Source organism: Sminthopsis crassicaudata, chromosome 4 (genome assembly GCF_048593235.1).
Source record: "Sminthopsis crassicaudata isolate SCR6 chromosome 4, ASM4859323v1, whole genome shotgun sequence".
Lineage (NCBI taxonomy): Eukaryota > Metazoa > Chordata > Mammalia > Dasyuromorphia > Dasyuridae > Sminthopsis > Sminthopsis crassicaudata.
In genome coordinates this window covers 290,210,180-290,231,389 of record NC_133620.1, presented here as the reverse complement: position 1 = coordinate 290,231,389, position 21,210 = coordinate 290,210,180, and the positions used below count along the sequence as shown (strand labels likewise).

Genomic DNA, 21,210 nt, shown 5'->3' with positions numbered 1-21,210 from the left:
CCCTTTTCTTATTCTTGGCTCTTGAAACGAGGCTGGTCCATGGGGAAATTCTTGCTTAGTTTGTTGATCTTGTCCCCTGATTTTGCCCTTAAGGGAGAAGCGAGTTTTTCCTAATGCTTATAGAACTTAGCTTGGAATTATGAGAATTTAGGGAAGAAGCAGGAGATTTGGGAACTATTAGCTGAAATTGGGAAAAGCAGGGCAAAAAAGCCAGGTATGATGGAAAGAGACCTAGGCTGAAGAGAACAGACGACTTGCATTCATGTCCCAACTCTATAATTTACTAACTCTGAGCCTCAATTTGCTCCTCTGAAAAATGAGATGACCTGTAAAATCCCTTCCAATCCTAAAATTTTGGGATTCTGAGAATAAACAATGACAAATCAGGCATCCATCACCCACCATCAAGGACTACCCCCTGGAAAGCCTGTCCTTAAGGTGTTGTGTCCCAGACCTTGCACAGGGAATCTTGCCTTACAGATTCAACTTTTTCTGGTCATAGTAGACAGGTGGAGCCAGGAGGATCCGGGAATTCTCCAGGAGGAAGTTCCTGCCCAGGCAGAACTGAAACAAAGCCAGGAAAACCACCCTGAGCCCCCAGAGAATAGGCTAGGGCTATTTTTCAGGACCCCTGATCACTATGAAAGACTCCAAGTGGAGATGTTGAGGAGCTCCTGGATTATTGAAGTATAGGGGGTGAATATACCCCTGTAAGGTGGAAGTAGAGACCTTCTGTATGCTATAGTGCTGGTCCCCCAAAAGGTCCTGGTTATTGTATCATTGTCTCTCTTGGGCCCATGGATCTAGAATGTGAATGGAACAGCTAAGCCAGTGACAAGGAGGTGGATCAGAAGGCTTCAGCTCCTTGGACTCTTCTGGGATCTTTGTCATAAGGAAGCTGGCTGGGTGCTATATGAGTTCCCTGAATCTCAGTTTCTTCAAAAGAGAGGGATCTTCATTCTAAGTCAGAAAGAGAAAAGGTGAGAAGTCACTCCAGGGACCAATAGAGTCATAGACATCGTTAATAACCCCCCTTGCTATACAGACAAGTGAACAAAGGCACAGAAGGATTAAGTGATTTACCTGAGATCACATTAAGTGTCTGAGATAGGAAAGAGGATGTCATTTATTAAGAGCCTATTATGTGCCAGTCATTGTACTAAGCACTATGCACTTGCAAATATTTGATAGATTTGAGCCTAAAATTTCTTAATTCCAAGTCTAGCTCCTTGTCCAGAGAAATTACATCCAGTTTCCTTCTGCCAATGATCCTAGGATGGGCAGTACCTCTTCTCTACTGCATCCCTATTCTGGTCACCAGGAGGTATTGCAGTTTGTTCTGTTGCCGCCAAAGATGCTGTAAGGCTGGTTCACTCCAGTCGGGACCATCTTTGAATGCCATCTCATCTGCCGTTTCCCTGACCTAGAACCTGACTCTAAGGCCATTGAAACCTGACAAATTCATCAGTGCCCTATTTCAGAGACAGATGTCCACTAAGCCAAAAGAGATGGGATAAATGTGTTGAGTAGGGTTTGGAGAGGGAGATTGATACTAGAGGAGTAAAAGAGTCACAGTCTTCTCTCCACTGTCTTCCAACCCACTTTCAAGAGCCTCTGGAAGGTTTTTTCTGTTGGATGAGAAGGGAAGAGATTTGATAAGCTATGCCAACAAGTTCTGTCTATAATGGTTCCCAGATGCTCCTACCTGCCAACTGAGAGGGCAGTATGATTGCATTCATCTGGCTCTATTATTAGTCAATGGGGCCACTCCCCTCCCTCCCCTCCCATACCAGGCCTGGGATCTCCCAGCCCCATGACCAGATGACTCAGAGCTACACCCTAACTGCCTGGTTGGCTAATTATTATTCTGTCTTGCCTTGTGGGAAAGAGAAAGCCAGAGGTGGAGGTGGTAAGAGAAGAGCCTCATAGAGGAGGATAAAGAGATTCCTAAGACTTTCCAATCTTCTTCCCTCTTTCCCTCCCCATCTTCCTTGTTTTCTACAGATGCCCTAGACAAGGGGGATTTTCCTATTATCCTGGTTCAGTCCTTGCTCCAGGCTCCTCATGTCCAGGCTGGTGTAGGGATTAGGTGGAGAATGCCCATGCCCAGAACTCCTATCAGAATAGCTGGAAGACTTGTGTAATTGGGTAATGCCAGTTCTGCTGCTATCATTCAGGCTCCTGGGACTTCCTTAGGGACAAGTCTGGCTCATGGCTGTGCTATTAGGGGAGGTTGGGCCTTGGGCTGAGAAACTAAGAGTCCTGGGGTGCCAGGGGTACAAACAGTGCTACTGGTACAATAGAGCAGTGGGCCTGGAGTCCAGAAAACCTGAGTTCAAATCCAGCCTCAGATGCTAGCTGTATGATCCTGGGCAGTTCACTTAAGCTGTTTGCCTCAATTTCCTCATATGAAAATTGGAGATATGAATGACCAAATACAATAAGTGAACAATAACAATTGGCAAATAGTAAGCACTATGTAAATATTAACTCTTATTATTATTACCAAGACACCAGGTCTTACCTTGAAGCAAATGCTAAATTAGGTTGTTTCTTTGGACTTTGATTTCCCCCACCAATAATGAAGAGGAAGCAAGAAGATAGGAGTTTTCAGGGACTTGCCAGATAGAACTGAAGCCAGACAGTATGAGCAACAGGAGCAGGACCTGGCTGGAAATTAGATTTGTCCTAGTCCTGCCTGCCATCTGGGGGAGAGGGTGGGGGGAAAGGAGGGAAAATTTTAGAATAGAAAGTTTTGCAAGAGTCATTGTTGAAAAATTACCCATGAATATGTTTTGTAAATAAAAAGCTTTAATAAACAACAACAACAATAACAACAACAAAAAAAACCAGATTTGTCCTAGTCCTACCAGGGGCTACCTATGTGATTTAGGGAAACTACTTTTCCTCTTCTTTTCTCACCAACCAAATGGCAATGTTAATAATACTACCTGTCCTGCCTACCTGACAAGATCAAACTGAGGTAATGGCTATATGAAAGTACTTTGGAAAATAAAGCATTTTACAAATGGGAGGTAGGGATGTAATGGAACAGAATAGCTTTAGCTTGCAGGGACAGCTCTTGGAATCCTTTGGCTCTGTCCCTTCTCTGGAACTGCAGAGGTCATGCTCATATAGCTCTGACAAGATCAATTCTCTTTTCCCCCTATTTTTAATGTATGTGTGTATATGTGTGTGTATGTATGTATATATACACATATATGTATATGTATATACATATGTATATATGTGTGTATATATATATATATATATACACACACACACATATCCTAGATTTTCCCTGATCTTTTTCTCTATCCCCTTCCCTTCCTTCTTTCTAGAAAGCCTTCCCACATAATAAAATATACCTTTTGAATATTTTATTTTTTACAATTACAAGTAAAAACAATTTTTAACATTTGTTTTTTTTAGAATTTAGAATTCCAAATTCTCTCCCTCCCTCCCTTCCCTTCTTTCTCTAAACAGGTAAGCAATTTGATATCAGTTGTACATGTTCAATCATACAAAAAATATTTCCATATTTAATCTGCATGGTTAACATTTTCTCCATCACTTTCATAAAGAATATATTTAAATTAAAAAAAAAGAGAGAGAAAAAAAATTCAGTTAAACCAGTCTCTTTTTTTTATAAATATATAAAGTTTTCTTGGGAAAGATACCAGAGTAGTTTGACATTTTTTCTCCAACTAATTTTATAGATGAGGAAACTGAAGCAGAGTTAAATGACTTGTCCAGGGCCATATACTAAATATTTACATACTTTTGAACTCTGGTTTCCCTGATTCCAGGCCCAGTACTCATATATACTTACCTCCCTTTATATAGCTGGCATCATATACAATACTCCACACCATGGGCAGGATCATTTTACATAAAGATGGAATAGACATTGAAAACAACTACAACCTCTCCCTACCCCATCCTCAACTAAAAATCGCTTATCTCTATATTTATCTGTCTGTTGGTATGTCTAGCTAGCTAGCTATTTATCTGTATATCTATGTAAACAGGTATTACCTGGGACAAACCAGTAGCCAATAAAATATTAACATAGATTAGTATATTAGATTAGCTTCTGGCTGTATTCTCTTAGAACCAAAAACCAGAGCTCTGAGGGGAAGGAAGACTTAAGACAGGAACTTTGTGATGAGGATCTAGTTGGTGAGATAATATGGGTATACCGTGCTTCTAAGGTAGACACCACACAGGAGATTACATTGGGACATCTTAGGAAGTGGGAAAGGTGAAAAATGCAGGTGAAAAAAACGCCTTAAAAAAACGCCTTTATAACATACTTCAAGAGGGCTTTCTTTTCTTTGATAATGGAAAGGTCCAGTGACCTCCCTTCAACAGGGCAGTGAACAGGACACTAGAGTTTGAGGAGTAGAGGGATGGAGGATGACTTTGTCTTTTATGAGAAGCTGGATAGACATTTGTAGGGACTGGTGTGTTTCCTGTTCAGGCACCATTTAGATTAGTTGACTTCTGAGATCCCTTCCAGTTCTGAAGTTCCATCTTGGTTGGAATTTCCTATGAAAGACAGGCTTTTCAAGGGCCAATTCCTCTCCCAATGTGTCCTAAGCAAAAACAACCAAGCAGTGAACATAACAGTGTATACCCTTTGATACAGTGTTTCTGCTACTCTGTATCCCAAAGAGATAAAAGAGAGGGGCCCACAAGTGCAGAAAGCTTTGTAGCTGTCCTTATAGTGTCAAGGAACTGGAAATTGAATGGATGACTATCAATTGGGGAATGGTTGAATAAGTCATGGTAAAAGAATGTAACGGAATGTTATTTATTGTTCCATAAGAAATGATAAACAGGCTGATTTCAGAAAAGCCTGAAAAGATATGAATTGATACTGAGTGAAATGAACAGAACCAAGAGAACATTGTATACAGTAACAAATTAGTAGTGATCAACTGTGATGGAGTTGGCTCTTTTCAAAAATGATTGAAGGTAATTCCAATAGACTTGGGATGTGCCATCTGCATCCAGAAAGAGAACTATGGATATTGAATGTGGATCAAAGCATAGTATTTTTACCTTCTTCTTGTTTCTTGTTTTTTTCTTTCCTCTTTTGATCTAATTTTTCTTGCACAGAATACTGAATATAGGGGGGGAAATTCTTCTAAACAGAAGAATTGTACTTGTTTAACCTAAAAAAAATTGGGTAGAAGTCAGAGTGTCAACATGAAGGCCTTGGGGCTCAAATGGAAGAGTTTCAACTTCTTTCTTTCCAACTTTATTTAAGTTTTGAGATTTGGCCCTGTGGTCAAACTTTGCTAATATTGTTATTTAGGATTAAAGAGACATTGGAGTCCCCTCTAGCTCTTAGCCAATGAGGATGAGTTTTACCACCTTGGAAGAGTCAGAGAACCTGATCCTGATGGACTGAGATACAGGTCATAGACAATTTAGAGAAGGAAATAGAGCACTATAATGTCAGGTTCTGGGTTTGAAGGAAGGCATTAGACTAAAAGGAACAGGTGGAGTTTGTTACCATACAGCACTATGTTAACATGTAGAAGGTGATGAAGATTCCACACTTTTCTCTAGGGCTGGGTTGCCCCTCCAGCTTCCTCAGTCTTCTTTTACTCCATTCTCGCTCTTTGAGCTCTCTCTTCTTTGGATGCAGGCAATTGGGGTTAAGTGATTTGCCCAACATCACAATGTCTGAGGTCACATTTGAACTCAGGTCCTCCCGAGTCAGTGTTCAATGCACAGTGCCACCTAGCTGCCCCTCCATTATCTCTTACAGGCACTTTGTGATCATTTAGATTTTCCCATCTTTCTCCTTGAGGACATTTGAGGAAGCTTGTGGTTCTCCCAAGATATCATGTAGCCAGGAAAAGCATTGGGTCTTATAGGACAGGGATTCTTGAGTGTGGGCATATTCCAACCTTTTCTAGACTTCCTATTTCTCCTACCCCTCATCCCCACCTGCCCAAATCCAGGATGATGGTGCTATATGCACTGGGACCTCCTGCTTGTCAACCTTAAGAGGCAGCATGCCTGGCCTACTAACCTGGTTCATTTCCCCTGAAAAAATTATTGCTGTCACCTTTTAAAGGCATGTGAGGCAGGATGCATCCGGTTAGGCTTAGATACCATCAGCAGACTGGACAGGCACTTCAAAGCAGGCAGAGGGTAGGGGCATTTGTGTTTTTGGCAGTAGAAAGGAGAAGTTAAGACTTAAAAGGGGCTGACGAAGCCTCAGCCCTTGCCTACTTCTGCCAAACATACTCACACACAGGTATACACAGATAAACAATAATACATGATGTCCCTCATCCCCCACCCCACCCCTTTGAGGAGATAGGAAATACACAGGGGTTATACTTGACACAAGTTTTTGGACTTTGTTCAATATTTTGATCAGTAGTGCTGATTTTCTTTTCTCTCTCAATAAAAATGCTATTTGTTATATGGGATGGGAAGACTCACTTTTCTAAACTCAAATCTAATCTTAGACAGTAGTTGTGTGATCCTGGATAAGTCATTTAACCCTGTCTGCCTCAGTTTCCTTATCTGTAAAATGAACCGAGAAAGAAATAGCAAACCATTCTAGTATCTTTGCCAAGAAAATTTCAAATGGAGTCACAGAATCATACAACAAATTCTGGGAGAAGAGAAAGGATACTTAGGGCAGCTTATAGCTGCCCTAAGATTTTGGGGTCACTATCCTCAATCTCTCCTGATGCTGGAGGATCTGGTATTATCAGATTATCAATCAGGTGGGTCTTTGCCAATTTGATCCACCACCAGTTTCCTGGAGAAAAGCCAGACCATCTTTTTCTTTTTGAATGGTTGCTGCTACTAAAAGGGGAAGATATTGTCTTCTGGTGTCTTCCAGGCTCTTCCTTGCTCTTCCAGGCTCTTTCACTTCTCTCCTGTATCTTGAAAGGACACCACCACCTTGAAGGACTATATTGGAAAGATCCCTGAATGACAGTAGGAAGCATCCTGCCTCAGATTCTGGCTGTTACTTCCTTCTCTAATGCTGAGTTTTTCTCCTCTATAAATGAATAGGGTTGATGTCCTCTGAGGCAGAGATATCCTCATTCCTGAGGCTTGTGGGAAATACTCTTAAAAATAAAAATACAATTGATCATAGATAATGTTAATAGGTGGTTCCTAAGTCATAATTGCAGTGGCTTGTAGTAATCTTCATGTATTCCAACCCCATTTCTACTTGTTTGACATAACTCTCTTTAAGACCCCTTCAATTTTAGACCCCATTATGGGTTTATAAACCCAGAGGAAAACAAGAGTATGGGAAGGTAAAATCACTAAGAAGTCTTCCAGGAAAGGATTTAGAACTAAAATTGACATTGTATTAACCTCAGGGCTGGCTCTTAGGAAAACAGAGGGAAGTCTCTATGAATAAAGCCCCCAAACCTTAACAGAGGAAGGGAAGGTACTTCTACAACATCTTTCAAATCCTATCTCCCTTTTAACTATTCCATGTAGCAATTTGTAACTAACTATGCCAAAAGGCCTATAAAACTGTGTTTACACTTCTACCTAGAAATACCACTAACAGATTCTGTATCCCACAGAGATCAAAGAAAAAAGAAAAGCGATTATTTGTGCAAAATTATAGGAACTCTTTTTATGGTGGCAAAGAACTGGAAATCAAGGGGATGCTAAGTAGGGAATAGTGGGATAAGGTATATGACTATATTGGAATACTATTGTATTATAAAGAATGATCAGCAGGATGGTTTAAAAAAATACTTGGGAAGACTTATATGAATTAATGCAAAGTGAAATAAGCAGAACCAGGAGAACATTCTACATGGCAAATATGTATGATTTATCTATTAAAAATTTTTTCAATCAGCATCCTTTTTTTCTTCACCATCATCACACTCAATTGAGGAAAAAAAGGAAACCAAGACCACCTGCTACAAACACATATAGTGTTGGGGAATACACTGATCCAAGACAATTCTGATGAACTTAATGATAAAAAATTCTATCCACTTCTAGAGAAAGTATTGATAGTCTTAATACATAATAAAGCATACTTTTAAATTTTTTTCTTTTTTGGGGGGAGGGGTGTTTTGTGTTTCCTTTTGCAATACAGCTTATGTGAAAATATATTTTATATAACTTCACATGTATAATCTATACCAAATTGCCGCCTCAAGGAGAGGGAGAGACAAAATTTGGAACTCAAAATTTTTAAAAATGAATGTTAAGTTTTGCATGTAATTGAGAAAAAAGAATAAAATTAAGTTTAAAATATCTGCCCCCTTCAGTTACATAGGCACCATCTTTAGGCTCATCATTTCTCATATAGACAACTGGAATTGCCTCCTAATTGATCCAACATTCCGTCCAAACTACCCTCCACACTTATTCCAAAGTAATAATCAAGTTACTTCGATGCTCAATAAACTTTAGTGGCTCTCAATTATCTCTAGAGTCAAATGCAAATTTCTCTTTAGAATTTAACTTCTTTACAACCTGACCTCAAATGACCTCTCCAGCTTTGTTCACTGCTACTTTTCAAACATTCTATGGTCCAGTCAAAAGAGGCTTTTTTACTGTACTTATATGTGGTACTCCAATTTTCAGACCTTTACATAGATTTTCCCAATGTTTGGAATGCATTCCCTCTACATATTCCCCTCCAGAATCCTTGGTCTTGTGCAAGACTTAGCTCAAGAATCATTTTCTACATGAGAACTTTCTTGAACTGCTCTTCTATGACTATATACCTATCCAGGGATATGCTGGCAAAAACTTAACAACTGACTCTCCAAAGGAGAAAAAGTACAGCAAGTAATACTTTTAAGTATTTCAAGCACTTTTTGTAGTAGCAAGGAATTGGAAATTGAATGGATGCCCATCAATTGGGGAATAACTGAATAAGTTATGGTATATGAATGGAATGGAATATTATTGTTATATAAGAAATGATGAGCAGGCTGACTTCAGAAAAGCCTGGGAAAACTTAAATGAACTGATGCTTTGTGAAGTGAGCAGAACCAGGTAAACATTGTATGCAGTAACAAGATTATGTGATGATCAACTATAATAGACAATTCTCAGTGATCTAAGACAATACCAATAGACTTGGATGGCAAATGCCATCTACATTCAGAATAAGAACTATAGAGACTGAATGCAGACTGAAGCATACTATTTGAATCTTTTTGTTTTTCTTATTTCCCCCTTTTGTTCTGATTTTCCTCTCACATGTTTAAAATGGAAATACATGAAAAAGACTATACATGTATAACCCATATCAGATTGCTGACTTGGGGAAGGAGGAGGTAAAAAAAGGAGGAAGAAAATTCTTGAAACTCAAATTCTTAAAAATATGAAAGTTGAAAACTGTCTTTACATGTAATTTAAAAAATAAGTTTAATCTGCATTAACATTTTCTTCACTTTTAAAAGTTTAGACAATGAGCAAAATAAGCTGATTCCTGAGGTATACAGCTTATACTGAAAAGTTAATGGACTCTGGTTTCAGCTCATCTTAGCCTCTAGTTATATAGACACATATGTCCTGCTGTAGAATGTAAATTTCTTGAAGGTAGAGATTATAAATACACTTATGTTGCCTAGAGATCCCAAGATCCTCTCAGAGAGTAATTAGTCCTTATTAGGTTCTCCTAGACTGGAGTCAATAAATCAAGAAACAAGATTAGAAGGTAAAAGAGTTTAATTAGCATCAATTGAGGGCCTATAGCCACTTCATAGCTCACAGATGTGTTTTACATAGGTTAGGCAACAAAAGTATTCCATCAGGTGAGGCTGGTAATTTGAGAGATGGAGATGGGAAGAATAATTTAATTTTGGAGTAACTTCGGTATCATCCAAAATCAGGTCTGTTCCAGTATATTTTCCATAGTTAAGCGCTCTCATATGATCATTTTGGTGGGGTTGGAGGTCTCTTGTTAATTTCATTAGAATGTCTGGGTGGGACCTAAATGGAGGATTGCATTTGAGATGGGATTAAGCATCATCCTAAGGGTTCATTTGTTTTTGACCTCTAAGACTACTCTCTGAGAAGATTTCTCAAAAACTCAAAAGCACACAGATTTTATACATTTCCTACATAATACATAAAGCAAAATGGATTTCTGCATTGGCTATGTCCCTCTAAAAATATTCACTCACCTTTCTGGTGAGATAGTTATGTATTTAGTTTTCTGAATTCAATGCTAATCAAAATTCCCAGGAGTTTCAGTCTGTCTGTACTATATTGTTGTCACTGTTCTTCTGGTTTCTGTCACTTTACTCTTCATCCGTTTATAAAAGTTTTCTCAAGTTTTTTTAGTTGTCTACATCATTTCTTATAGACTGATAGTATTTCCTCAAATTTATAAATCCTAACTTCTTTAGCCATTCCTCAATTGATGGGCACCTCCTCAGTCCTTTTTGCCATCATAGAAATTTAGAAATATTTTTGTACATTCTTTTGAGTAAGTTTTGTTTAATATTAATCCTGTCAATCTCCCCTCCTTCCAATTACCCCTTCCCCTGCTCCTTTTTCTTTCCTATTTCCTAGATCACAAATATATTCCCTCCCCTCCCCTCCTCCCTCTCCCTTCCCCTTCCCTGCCCTTCTCTTCACTTCACTCTCTTTACCTTCACCATTCTGTGACTAGTTCCCATGAGATTAAGGTTCAAATGTCAACTCCACCCAAACTGCATCTTCTCCATTATTTAGACTTCTGCTTGTGTATTTTATGTGAGATAATTTCCCTAATCTTCCTCTGTTTCATCCCCTAATTTATTCTCCTTCCTTTGTGTCCTACTTTTAAGATCATCAAGACATAACAGTACCACTCCTGGACCTTCTCTCAAATTAGTTTCTTTCATTCTTAATGATGATAGGGTTCAGAAGGGACACATGTAAGCAGTTTATCCTTGTTTAGATCCTTCATGTTGATCCCTGAAATGACTTTGTGTTAATTTTGTGTATTTATTGTATTTTATGCATCTGGGACAGCTTAGTGCATAGGCTTTACCAGATTGTCAAAGGAATCTGGCTAGAGACAGGTAGGTGTTATTTCCCCCTGTAGAATATAAGTTTTTCAAGACCAGGGCCTGTTTCATTTTTCTCTTTTTATCTTCATTACCTAGCTCAATACTTGGTATCCAGTAGGTACTTGTTAATAGATTGATTGTGGTTATAGAAGGTAAAGCCTCCAACCAGCCTGTTAAGTCCCCTGAAGAGTTAAAGAGACCAGTGCTAAGGCATTAGCAGTGGCTTCCACTGCTGAAGAGTGTGGCTTGTGCCTGGTGCTCAGTTTTCCACTGAAACCCTTCAAGGCCCACTTCCTCCCCCTTCCCTCAGTATTGACCCTGTGACCTGGAACCTCCACCCCAGCAGCTCCAAACAGCTCCCAATTGTTCCTTTCTTCCTCAGCACACACTTGATCTCGGCTCCCTACTCCAGTATTCTTTCCTCTTGACTCAATAGCTTGGCTTCCTCTGGGAGTAGAAGTTGATGGCAGGTGAGTGATTCAGAACTGGCAGACTCTTTCTAATTCTCCATTATAACCCTTTCAGTGCCAGCATGGCATTCTTACGTTCTAAATCAGATATCCAGGCATATTCATAAATACATTCAAATGAGATAAACTATGTAATGTACTTTTCACACTTTAAAGTCTACAAAATGCTGGTTCTCACAAAATCTTAACAAAAATTAATGTTGAAAACTATCTTTACATATATAAGAGAGAAAAAAAGTAAAAAGTTGGTTCTCATTCTCTTCCTATTCCTGGTCTTCTCCTCTTCTCTCCCAACATATATTCTTGTCAACAAATTTGGTAAGCACCTCTTATGTGTAAACTACTAGAGGTAAGACCTACTGGTAACAAATTGCATTAGCATGAATTTGTTTCTAATTAAAAAGCCTCAATTCAAATTTCAGCTTTGTCACTCTCTATGCTTGGGACCTTGGAAAAGTTTACTTAGTTTTCCCAGACCTCGATTTCCCCATCATAGAGAAGATTGGTCTAGATGGGGGAAGGCAAAGGAATAGAATACGCATATAAGAAGAAAAAGAGAATAGCACCTACTGTGTGCCAGACACGTGCTAAGTGCTTTACAATTATTATCTCATTTGATTCTCACAGCAAAGTTTTGGGGTAGATGTTGATATCTTCATTTTACAATTGAGGAACCAGAGGCAACCAGTAGCTTGCCCAGGATCAAATAGCTAGTGAAATGTCTGAGGCTGGATTGGAACTTTCCAAGCCCATCACACAGGGGCACTATGCTCTCTAGTCACTGAGGGCTTTTCTAGCTCTGAGTCTGTGTTATATCTCATATTTCTTCAGAGCCTTAAGAATTACAGAGAATGAATGGTGGTCTACAAAGGCTATGAGTATTCTTAATTCTTCATTTAAGAAAACCCATGAAATGACTTGCCTTAGTCACATGGCTGGAAAATGTGATTGCTACTAGCAACTAAAATCCCCTATAGGATTTTAGGATATATAGGAAGACTTTCTCAATTCCTCTTAATACCAGAGCGTGCCTTCTTTTGATTATTCACTATTCATCCTGGATATAGCTTGTCTATACAGGACTTCTTAAATACTGTCTCCCCATTTGATTGTGAGCTCTTTGAAGTCAGGGATTGTCTTTTGCCTCTTTTTATATTCCTAGTGTTTACAACAGTGCCTGACACATAGTAGGTACTTAATAAATATATACTGACTGATTGTTGGGGCTCAAACCCAGTAAAGTCTCTTTAACTCCAAGTACCATCCCACACTCATTACAAACTTAGAGAGGATAGAGTCTCTCTTGTCAGAGACCCTCCAACAGAAAAAAAATATACACATAACTGTGATTCTAGGGAGAGTTAGATAAGGGCAAATGAGGGAGAAGGTGTTAGGAGAAAGCTGAGGAGGAAATAACCACTTTCAACTGGAGAAGCTAGGGAAGTTTTCTTGGATGAATACATCCAAGTTGGGCCTAAAAGGAAGAGAAGGGCTTTAATAGACAGAAATGGGTTTGTGAGGAGATTGGATTAACAAAGCAAACGAATAGAAGGGCTGGGAAATCTAGACACAAGTTTGGTCAAGATGAAGAGGATGATGGGGAGAGGGAATGGAAAAGCAAACAAGAATTTACCAGGTACCTATTATGTACCAGGCATGGATAAAAAAAAGAATTGTATTATGCTATTGTGCTTCTTGTCCTCAGTGGGTACCCCCACCCCATCTTTCTAAGTTCCTTAAGGACAAAGACCATCTTTCTTATTTGTATCTGTATTCCCAGAACTTAACACAGTGTTTGGCTTAACAAATCAAATAAACACTTAATAAACATTCTTTCAATTTCTACCTTCTATCTATCTACCTAATTTGTAGGCATCTAGGTAGCCCAGAGGATTGAGTCCTGGGCCTAACATCAGGAAGACCTGAGTTCAAATTCAGACATTAACCTGCGTGTGAACCCTGTATGATCACTTAAACTCTGTGGGTCTCTGTTTCCTCATCTGTAAAATGGGGATGATAATAGCACTTATTTTCTAGAGTATTGGGAGGATCAAGTGAAATAATAATTGTAAAGTACCACAAAGCACTTTATAAATTTTAACTATTGTTATTAACTCATTACTCCCTCTGATTTCTGTACTTGAAATGACTGTATGTATGTATGTATGTGTGTGTGTGGAAACTATTCTACATCTCTCAAAAATGCTCCGTGCTTTCCAATCTCCCTCAGCCTGAGATGACCTCCCTATCCCTCTTTGCATGTTTTAAAGCTCAGCTTAAATCCCACCATCTCCATGAAGTCTTTCCTGGTCCCCATTATTAGTAACAATCTCTGGTCCACACCCCATATATCTCTCAGCATTTTGCTTTGTCTTTCTGTAACTCACTTATAATGAAATGTTGTTTATTCTACTCCCCCAATCCCCTCAGCTGCAGGAAGGGAGGAACCTTATTTATTTAAACTTTTTATCAGCTCCCAGACCTGTAGTAGTGTTTTAAATACAGTAGGAAATTAATAAATGTTTGTTGAACTGAACTGAACTGTATACTTGGCTCTATCCCACAAGCTCAGCCTGTGACTCCAGATTCTCACACCAGTCCTCCAAATGGAACAGCTGGCTAGGCCCAGCCCTATGCCCTAGAGTGAACCTCAGAGGCCAACCCAGCAGGCAGAAAGAAACTCCTGTTTTCAGAACCTCTCTCTTTCCCCTGTTTCTGGGCAGATGTTTGCACTGAGGCCCAGGCCCTGCCTCTTCTTCCTTTGAGGCATCCCATGAAAATGAAGAATTTCAAATCTAAAAGGAATCTCAAAAATCATCTAATCTAACCTATACCTAATCAAAAATTCCTTCTACAACTGAACTGATTGACAAGCAATCATTTAATATTTGCTTGAACAACTCCTCCTTCCCTCCTTTCTCTTTGAGGTTCAGGGATTTTCTTATCCAACAGGTTCTAAACCATGTGCACATGAGACAATGGGATTACAGGCTTGAGAGGGGCAGAGAGGAGGGGGCCCTATGTAGTGAGTGATACCTTGTTCTTCCTTCCACTGGTATCTACTGAAGGACATTCCTGCCTTCCTTCCCTTTCTCTCTTGTCCCCTTCTCACTGACCTCTCCAAAGTTATGGTACATTGCAGGGTCAAAGCCAGGCTGCAACTCAATCAAGAATCAATCAAGAAATATTTTTGGAGTACCTATTAGAACAATTAGGAGGCACAGTGTATGGAGTGAAGGATCTGGAATCAGGAGGACTTTTGTCTAAATCTGGCTTCAAATACTAGCTGTGTGACTTGATCTTTAAGTCATTTAACTCTGTTTGCTTCAGTTTCCCAATGTGTAAGGTGAGCTGGAGAAGAAAATGGGAAACTACTGCAGTGTCTTTTGCCAGATGGGGTCATGAAGAGATGGAGACAAGTAAACAACAACAGAAGAAATACAAGCAAAAAGAAAAAGAATTCCTGTCCTCAAGGAGTTTATGTTCTAAGGGGAAGGAAAGCTAATACCTGAAAGGGAGGAGGATGAGAAGGTATTGGCTAAGGGCATGGTTCAGAAATCCAGAGTCAGAAGTGCAGCTAGGGGAGAAATAGAGCATGCCCAACCCCTGAAAGGAATTCACCAATGACAGAAAGGCCTGAAGGTGGGGAAAGCTTCCAGGCTGAGCAGGCCATTAGTGAGTCATGAATACTGAAATTTGAAAAGCACAGGCTAGAGAGGTGAATAACTGATTATTAAGCCCCTGTTATATGCCAGCTACTGTGCTACAGGCTAAAGAAACAAAGACAGAAATTTAAAGAGTCCCTTCCCTCAAGGAATATACATTCTAGCAGGTGTGAAAACAGATACACATACTCTACTGGGCCTGTATCCCAAAGAGATCACCAAAGAGGGAAAAGGACCCACATGTGCAAAAATGTTTGCAGTGGTAAGGATGCCCATCAATTGGGGAATGGCTGAATAAGTTATGGTATATGAATGTAATGGAATATTATTGTTCTCTAAGAAATGATGAGCAGGCTAATTTCAGAAAAGCCTAGTAAGACTTACATGAACTGATGGTAAGTAAAGTGAGCAGAACTAAGAGATCATTGTACACAGTAACAAGATTATGTGATGATTAACTGTCCAAACTTGACTCTTTTCAACAATGAGGTGATTCAAGGCAGTTCCAATAGACTTAGGATGGATAGCGCCATCAGAGAGAGAACTATGGTGACTGAATATGAATCAAAGCATAGTATTTTCACTTTTTTGTTTGTTTGTTTTCTTGTGGGTTTTTTTTCCCTTTTGGTCCGATTTTTCTTATACAACATGACAAATATGGAAATATGGAACACAAAGTGTTCCAAAAATGAATGTTGAAAACTATCTTTACATGTGAATAAAATCCTATTAAGGGAAAAAAAATGATGCAAAGACCTCGTCTCTAAGGAGATAGTTCCCTATCTAAGCTGGGAGCCTAGACATACACAAAAGGAAAAATAAATGAACAACAAACACCAAGATACTAAATTAAAATACCTATAAGTAAACACTGAAATGTCTAATCAGAGAGTTCAGGAATTGTTAGGGAAAGCATCATCACAGAGGAGGTGGCATCTGATGTGGGGCAGAAAGAAAGGTGAAAGTGATGAGAGTTTTTTAATTCTCATCACTTTTCACTCTGCTTGATCTGAGTGAGCAAGATAAGCTTTCTTGGAGGAAGTCACCAGACCCCCAGCAAGATTTCACACCCACTCACCAGACTTCCCTTAGACTCATGCAGAAAATGGGTCTTCAGAAAATGACCCTTTGCAGATCACTTCTCTCTTGAGAATGATATCCCCTCCCAGAGAATCTCTCTTGGTGTTTCTTTAACAATAAAGGTTTTCTGCCATAGCCTTTGGGTTTAGCGAAATTTCTTTGCCCCAACTTGCTCCTTGGACAGCTGACCCTCACCCATTCCTGCTTCACCTCTTCTTCGGTATCTTCAGCCCTCATCATTAGGAGGTGAGGACATGAACGTGAGCTATAAGAGAGTTTTTCAGTGTTTAGGAATGTATCATTACAACTCCTTTCATTTATTCCCCAACCCCTTATGCCAAGGACTCCGAGTAGCAGAGATGAGGTCAGAATTAGGCTTCCTGGGAATTTGTTGACTGTTCAGCAATAAGAATAGCATTGCTCACTCTTATACCAAGCTCTGGGCTTTGCTAGTGCATTTTACAGTCCAGGTTTCATTTATTCATCCCAAATACCCTTATTTCATAGAGATGAACAATGAAGTTCAGAAGAGGAATAACTGCCAATAAGTCACACTAATAACTTATATAAGTTGAAAAAGAACCTAGGTCTCCTGACTCCAAGATCAAAGCTCTTTCTAATACCGTTGCTAATACAATATAATCTTTCTAATACAGTTGCCGCTATACCTCTGAGCTCTCCTCCTTTAAATAACTACAATTCTCTAATATTTCTCCTTATATCTCAAGTCCCTGGCAATCTAAATTTTCTCCCAGTAACCTCCACCCTTCCTACTGCACCATGCAGAGCATGGTATTCTATTCAGCAAGTCCTTACTCAGCATTTGTGAAATACAATGAAAAATGAATGAATTAGGATTACTGCAATTAGAAGCATTCTCTATGGTATTCAGGGCAAGCGCCCACAGAAGATCCACCAATCTGATCCCTTCCCCCAGGGAGGAAAGGCAAGACAGGGCTCTGCAATAGCTGCTTAGCAGTCAGACCCACCCTGTTTGGGTGGGAGGAAGACTGAGAGGATGTCACCCCCAGCGCTCTCAACCCTGCCCTGGCTGATGGAGAGAGAGAAAAGAGGCTGGAAGCAGTGTGTGGGTTGAAGTGAAAGCCAAGCAGAATTCTGGGGAACATGAGAATGGAAGGGAGGAGAGAAAGGTGGGGCTTGGGGGAAAGGAAAGAGACAGAGAAAGGCTATGAGGAACTGGAGGAAAGAGCTTCACTGCAGTGCAAGGATGGATGGAGGGGAAGATGAGAGCTTGCCAAAGGCCTCCAGAAAGTTTTTGGCCCTTGTCCGGAGGGCCACCCAGTTCTGATAGACTCTTTGTTATCTAATTCAGGAACATCCAGGTTAGAGTTCTGCATGGGGAGAAGAATCAACAGAATCTGGCTAATCCCTCTTTCTATAAAATTTCAATTCAATTCTGACTTCAAAGGCATGGTGACTTTTCCCCAAACCAATTAGGCACAACTTCAGGTAGGGTTAAATACCAATCCCAGCCCTCTCTATCCCTTTAAAAAAAAAAAAAAAAAAAAAAAAAAGCTATTTGTTTGGGACTCAATGAGATTGAGTGAATTGCCTAGAAGCTACTGAATAAATGTCTAAGGTTAGTCCTCCTGACTCCAAGACTGGTATGCCCTAACCACTGAGCCAACCCTAGCTGCTTTTCTCTCAACAAGAGAGCATTAAATATCTCACATCATTTACTAGAGGTACTTGGTATGTACTTAGTTATCTTTCCCTGTGTCTTGTGTTTCCTGTTTTCAATTAGGTTGTGATGAAGTTCCTAATATCTTTTGCTTCCCTTAGACAGTACTTATAATCCAGGGCATAGAGTAGATATTTAATGAGAAGCAGTGTACTCCAGTATAAGTAGTTTTAGGGTCAGGAGATCTGGATAAGTTAATTTAGTCTCTATTTCCTCCTGAATAAAATAGGAATAATTAGTATTGCAGTATAATGCCGGAGAAATTGAGGCAAAATAGAAATGAGAGAGTTTTTAATATATTATTTGGATTTCTGGGAGGGAGGGGAGAGATTTTCTGGGACCAAAAGGATCCATTTTTTGGTCTCAGGGATGAATTAGACTTTCATCTCAAAGGAATCCAGCAGGCAATGTGAGGTTCCAATGAAATATATATACTCTAAGCTACCAGGGTAAACAGAGGCAGGGGCAGAGTCAGAGCACTGGGAATGGGACAGACCATCAAACTAGTTCTGACAGGGTCGGGGGTGAGGACCATAAATTCTTTCAAATTGGGAGTAAAGGAGATAGTCAAACTAGAGCCAGGAAATCTGAAACTTAGAGATATAGAGGATGCCAATTAGGTATCTGAAACAGGACATCTGGAGTTTTATCTTTTGGAATGCCAGAGTGGCTGCAGCCCTAATTATCTCAGTCCTCATGAAAAAACAAGGGGGTTGCAACCAGGGGGATTGATGTGGAACAATTCAAGGAACTGGGACAGAACCATTAGGGAAATTGATGTAGGACAATAAAAGGGAATTGTGGCACAACAGTGCCTGTCTTGTTTGTGGCAGCCCACTTTGTAGTGGCCAGAAACTGGAAACTGAGTGGATGCTCATCAATTGGAGAACGGCTGAATAAATGGTGGTATATGAATATTATGGAATAGTATTGTTCTGTAAAAAATGACCAGCAGGATGACTTCAGAAAGGCCTGGAGAGACTGACAAGAACTGCTGCTGAGTGAAATGAGCAGGACCAGGAGATCATTATATACTTCAACAATAATACTATATGATGATCAATTCTGATGGACGAGGCCCTCTCCAATAAGGAAATGAACCAAATCTGTTCCAATAGAGCAGTAATGAACTGAACCAGTTACACCCAGTGAAAGAACTCTGGGAGATGACTATGAACCACTACATAGAATTCCTAATCTCTCTATTTTTGTCTGTCTACATTTTTGACTTCCTTCACAGGCTAATTGTACACTGTTTCAAAGTCCTCTTCTTTTTGTACAGCAAAATAACTGTTTGGATATGTATACATATATTGTATTTAATTTATACTTTCATATATTTAACATGTATTGGTTAACCTGCCATCTGGGGGAAGGGGTGGAAGGAAGGAGGGGAAAAGTTGAAAAAAAAAAAAAAAGAGGTTTTGCAATTGTCAATGCTGGAAAATTACCTATGCATAAAATTTTTGTAAAAAAAAAAATAAAAAAAACCAAAAACAAACAAACCAGTGCCTGTCTTTCTCCAGGATTTTCATGAGGAAAGCACTTTTTAAATTTAAAGTGCTATAGAAATAAAAATTATTTTTGGCAAATACTGATTGATGAGTTCTGCCATCTGTTTCTATCACTCAATATTATTATTCAAAACTTGAGGTAAGGAAATACTCAAATTAACTATAAAGGAACTGTGAAGGAAGACACTATTTGCATCCAGAGAATGAACTGATAAATGAAAGTATGTATAGAATAATTTTACCAATACATACATACATATACATATTTGTGTCTAATGATAGCCATCTCTATGGTAGGAGAGAAAGAGGGGAAGAAAAAAAGGGAAAAATATGTTTGCCTGACAATTTTGTTACTATGGTTTAACTATGGTTAAAAGGAATAGCAAGTTGTATATAATACATTTGCAGTTTCATGTGCAATCATCCTTTTATGTTCTGTTATGGAAATGCTTGTTTTATTTCATAAATTAAAAATAAATTTTTAAAAAAAGATTTGAGGTAAGGACAAAAGGGTCTTCTAAGTCTTTTGGGGTCATAGAAAAAATACTGAAAGGGATCTCAGAGGTCATCTAATCCAACCCTTTCATTTTATATACAAGGAAACTGAGGCTTAGTGAAGTGAAGGGTCTTATTCTTCAAGATCAGACAAACACAAGGTTTACAAGTAGGATTTAAACCCAGATCTTCTCACTCCACAGTTAGTGCTTTTCCCATGGTACTATGGTACTTTAATTATCTCTGGCTCTTTCTTTCAGCAAGATTGTGAAATAGGTAAAATCTTTGATATTTTGGTTTCCCATTTCTTCTCTCTTGGCCCTTCCTGCCCTTCATCTTCTATTACTTTCATTTTCCATTCTGGAAAGCCATCTATAGTGTCTCTGAACCACTCAATGTCCAATTCAGGAGGGTCCTTAGGCGACATGTAGTCACAATCCTTCTTTGAACAAAGAAATTGGGGTCCAAAAAAGCAAAGGGATTTGCTCAATGCCTCAGATATTGAACAGCAGAGTTTAGATTTGAATTTGTTCTTTTATTTCAACCCCTTTTATTGAAAAGGAAAATGAAGTCCACAGCAGAGATTTGTCCAAAGTCACCTACCCACATCAGGATAAGCCATTCTCTTTAACCACAGTCCCACTGGTGATGGGAGTGGTATAGAGAAATGAGAATTTAGGATGGCATCTAGGTAGCATAGTGGATAGAATACCAGGCATGGAGTGAGAAAAACAAATCTTTCCAGTTCAAATTTGGCCTCAGACATTCACTAGCTGTGTGATAAATCATTTTGCCTCAGTTTCCTTATCTGTAAAAGAAATGGCAAACTATCCTAGTATCTATGCCAAGAAAACCCTAAACAGGATCATAAAGAGGACACAACAACAGGCAGGCTTCACAAAGGAGCCTGAAAGGCCACTAGCTTCCAATAGAAACTGGAAATTGTCTATGCTTGTCCCCATGAGGGTCCTCAGCTAGGATACAGGACCCCTGCTAAAATAGGAAGAACTTGCATTTGTTGGGAAGATGGTGCTTTAGAATTGTTGATCCTCTAAGAACCCACTAGAATGTTAAAGACCTAATGTGTTATCCCTTCCCAGAATATTCCAGACATGGAGTGAAATCTTGATATTTCTAGTTGCTCTTTTAATTCTTCTTCCTCTTCCCTTCTTCTAGAAATATCAAGATTTCACACTATGGGAATAGGGATAACCACTCTCTTATGAAAAAAGTCCCAGGTCAACTGAGTGG

At 39.3% G+C, this 21,210-nt stretch overlaps 1 long non-coding RNA gene across 1 annotated transcript in view; it reads right to left on the bottom strand.

The window, feature by feature from the left end:
• Positions 1–31: 31 nt before the first annotated feature.
• Positions 32–21,210, bottom strand: part of LOC141566564 (uncharacterized) — a 41,730-nt gene continuing 20,551 nt past the window's right edge. Inside the window, exon 3 of the long non-coding RNA XR_012489352.1 lies at positions 32–960. This is a non-coding gene — a long non-coding RNA (uncharacterized LOC141566564). The remainder of the gene's footprint in view (positions 961–21,210) is intronic.